Source organism: Castor canadensis, chromosome 4 (assembly GCF_047511655.1).
Source record: "Castor canadensis chromosome 4, mCasCan1.hap1v2, whole genome shotgun sequence".
Lineage (NCBI taxonomy): Eukaryota > Metazoa > Chordata > Mammalia > Rodentia > Castoridae > Castor > Castor canadensis.
Genome location: NC_133389.1, coordinates 153653483 through 153657725, shown reverse-complemented (window position 1 = coordinate 153657725; position 4243 = coordinate 153653483). Strand labels below are relative to the sequence as shown.

The following is a 4243-nucleotide window of genomic DNA, read 5'->3' as shown; positions in this document are numbered from 1 at the left end:
TGTGGCAGCTACTGGCTATAATTTTTTTCTCTGTTTCCCTGATGTGCTGCTGGTTCTTTCAGGCCAGCAGGATAGGACTCATGGAGCTTCTGGGCCATCTGGCCATGCAGCTGGGCTGGGAGTCTGAGTCTGAGAACACAATGGTGATTCACTTGGTACAATCTAAGTCCTTAGATGACATCTTCAGTTCCTGGAATTAGACTGCCAAGGAACAGTTATAATGGCAAGGAATTTTGTCTTTGAAACCCATTAAAATTGTGTTGTGTTGACATTGATGAAGATGTTCTTTTTTCAGTTTGCTCCTGTTCATAAAATAAACAAAGCATTAAGTATGTTTGTGATATATAGGAACATCCTAGAGAGTACCAGAGATGGGACTCCAAGGATGGATTTGCTTCCATTTATACCATGGACTAGACAATCTGGGGCAAAATTTTTATCATATCTCTTCTTTAAAAAAGTTGATGATGCTGTTATAGACGCGCGCCCGCCGGGTCATTAGGCACTGGTGGCCCTGGGCGACACAGGTCTTGTCCTAAGTCCTGGATCTGAGGTCTGTGAGCAGCCACAATGTCCATCTTCACCCCCACCAATCAGACCCGCCTAACCAATGTGGCGGTGGTGTGCATGAAGCACGGTGGAAAGCACTTCGAGATCACCTGCTACAAAAACAAGGTGGTCAGCTGGCGGAGTGGCATGGAAAAAGACCTTGATGAAGTTCTGCAGACCCAACCAGTGTTTATAAATGTTTCTAAATGTCAGATTGCAAAGAAGAAATATCTCATCAGTGCATTCGGAACTGAAAACCAAACTGACATATGTAAACAGATTTTGACTAAAGGAGAAGTTCAAGTATCAGATAAAGAGAGGCACACGCAGCTGGAACAGACGTTTAGAGACATCGCAACCATTGTGGCAGACAAGTGTGTGAACCCTGAAACAAAGAGACCATACACTGTTATCCTCATCGAGAGAGCCATGAAGGATATCCACTATTCAGTCAAACCCAACAAGAGCACAAAGCAGCAGGCTCTGGAAGTGATAAAGCAGTTGAAGGAGAAGATGAAGAGCTCGCCCACATGAGACTCCGGTTCACCCTGCCAGTGAATGAAGGGAAGAAGCTAAAGGAGAAGCTCAAGCCACTGATGAAAGTCATAGAAAGTGAGGACTACGGCCAGCAGTTAGAAATCGTGTGTCTGATTAACCCAGGATGCTTCTGAGAAATTGATGAGCTAATAGAGAAGGAAACCAAAGGCACAGGTTCTTTGGAAGTACTCAGCTTGAAAGATGTGGAAGAAGGAGAAGAGAAATTTGAATGACATTCATCAGCGTCTCCAGCTATGAGACACTAAAAGTAAAGGCTTCTGTTTCAACAGTACTGTTTTATTTCTGTGATCTGCCAAAAAGCCTGCTCAAACTATCTGACATTTCCCTTGTTGTGTTAAATGTTTATAAGTATAATGTGGTATGATTTCATTTTAATTGTAAACAGGGGTTTTAGGAAAAAATTAAGAACCCCAAATACCAAGTCCAGAGTACCATTTTGCAACTGTCTCGTGCCTTTTTAGCTTTTTGAGACAACACTTGTGGATAAAAAGTTAAAATTTGTACATTATATAAGTAATATTGCTTGGGGTTGTGTCTGTGTGACAGGGATGACTTGTATCTTACTGTAAAATTTGGTGACTTCCTGGTTACCTAAAGATGACATATAATGACTGCAGGACTTCACTGAGCATGCTACCATAACTTAGATTATTCTTCCTAATTCTTAAAAGTTTATAATAAATATTAATATGGCTAAAATTATATGTAATCAATAAAACTTATTTTTATTTTTAAAAAGTTGATGATGGTACTATCTGTGCTCTAACAATCTTTCTTAGCATTAACTATCCTCTGAAGCTATGCTTCTACCTTATAAAGAGAAGAAACTATTCTAAGAACTTTTTCTCTTGCTTCTATTTACCCCCTCCCCACAAAAAAATACCTTCCATTCCAACTGCCATAAGACATTTTGATCATTGCTTACTGTAGTCTGGGGCCATTGCACCTGAACCAGTTATTTTTAAGAGCTGCATACATGGGTACTACCTAGTTTTAAACAGGTAGGGTTGAGAATGCACAGCTATGTCTGGACACACAAGAGACCCTCTCAGTACCGTAAAAGTTGGATTCTCCATTCCTCCTCATCCTTTTTGCTCCCTCCCCTTGCTACCATTTTGAGGAACATACACATTTATTTTCGTGGGGTTTGCTCCTGATTTTGTTTTGAAATAATCTTTTTTTTTCCTTCCTAGCATTATCAGCATTATCCCCTGTCTCTTCTCCCACGTTTTCATAACTTGTCTCCCTTCTTCCTTACTTCAGGGGAGGAAGAGTCAGAAAAAAAAGGTAGAATTATCCCCACTTGTCTTTCTGCCTTGTTTTTAACAAAAAGTCCTCAGAATGAGGGAAACTTTTTTTTTTTAAATTTTTGAAAGCTGGCTATTTATATTTTGTACTGTCTTTATTTTTTTTCTTTATTCATTTATTCATATGTGCATACATTGTTTGGGTCATTTCTCCACCCTGCCCTCCACCCCCTTCCTCTTCCCCCCACCCCCCCTCACTTCCAGGAAGAACCTGTTCTTTCTTCCCTTTTCTCCAATTTTGTTGAAGAGAAGACATAAGCAATAATAAGAAAGACAAAGCATTTTTGTTAGTTGAGATAAGGATAGTTATACAGAGAGATTCCTAGCATTGCTTCCATGCACATGTGTATTACAACCTGAATTGATTCATCTTTACCCAACCTCTTCACTACTTCCCAGTCACCTTACCATATTGACCTCTGTTGCTTTATGGTACTGTATTAGTTCCTCTGCAGTGGGGACATCAAACACTTTCATGTTTTGGGTTTCCTACCTATCCCCATTCCTCCCGCAAGTGTTCTCCCCTTGTCATATGACCCACGTCCAACAACATTGCTGTATTTGCCCTAGATCTAATGTCCACATATGAGGGAGAGCATACGATTTTTAGTCTTCTGAGCCAGGCTAACCTCACTCAGGATGATGTTCTCCAATTCCATCCATTTACCTGCAAATGATAAGATTTCATTCTTCTTCATGGCTGAGTAAAATTCCATTGTGCATAAATACCATATTTTCTTAATCTATTCATCAGTAGTGGGGCATCTTGGCTGTTTCTATAATTTGGCTATTGTGAATAGTGCTACAATAAACATGGGTGTGCAGGTGTCTCTGGAGTAACCATGTCACATTCCTTTGGGTATATCCCCAAGAGTGGTACTGCTGGATCATATGGCAGTTCTACGTTTAGTTTTTTAAGAAGCCTCCATATTGTTTTCCAGAGTGGTTGCACTAGCTTGCATTCCCACCAGCAGTGTACGAGGGTTCCTTTTCCCCCACATCCTCGCCAACACCTGTTGTTGATGGTGTTTTTGATGATGGCTGTTCTAACAGGGGTGAGGTGGAATCTTAGTGTGGTTTTGATTTGCATTTCCTTTATGGTCAGAGATGGTGAGCATTTTTGAGGGAAACTTTAAAAGAATGTGAGCAGAGAAAACTTTCCCTCTGTCCATACAGGGAAGCCCCCGGGATCAAGGAGAGAAAGAGGATAGTCAAGGAGAGAGAAGACCTGTACCTCAGTCCTAGTGCCATCACCTGGAAGGCAGTACATCCTCAGGGAAGGAAAGGAATTAGCTAAAGTATGCCTGCAGGCCAATGAGATGCATCATCCATGATCCCCCAGCCCTATGCTAAGCATGGCAATGGCTGAGAGTCACCAATCCTGAAGTGTGAAGACAGAAATATGGAAGTAGACAGGTGTGAGAGCACCTTATCTTAGTCTTGATATTGCATAAGATCCAGAAATGTGACAATCCTGAGGAGACAGGGGAAACCCCAGCAAGGACTGAGATAAGGTTTCTTTCCACTAGCCCAGCAGAATAAAATTTGCAGTCAGAAACTAAAATCTAAACTTGGATTACTAAAATTAAGAAAATTTCTAAATACATAATTCCTCCCTCAGAATCATAACATCCATAATGTTGTATTGGCATCACCATGCATGAACAACTCCTGTTGGAGTCTATTTCATGATATGAGAATCCAATGATTGTTCATTAAGTATATTCTGGCAAGCTAGGTGCTCTTGAAGTACCTGGAGCAATACATGACTTACAGCAGTCTCTTTGAATACTGCTGGCTGCATGGATGAATGATCAGCATACTTAGGA

The 4243-nt window shown here is 40.8% G+C and overlaps 1 pseudogene; it reads left to right on the top strand.

The window, feature by feature from the left end:
• Nucleotides 1-570: 570 nt before the first annotated feature.
• On the top strand, nucleotides 571-1831 carry LOC141422390 (ribosome maturation protein SBDS pseudogene; annotated as a pseudogene).
• The last annotated feature ends 2412 nt before the right edge of the window (nucleotides 1832-4243 follow it).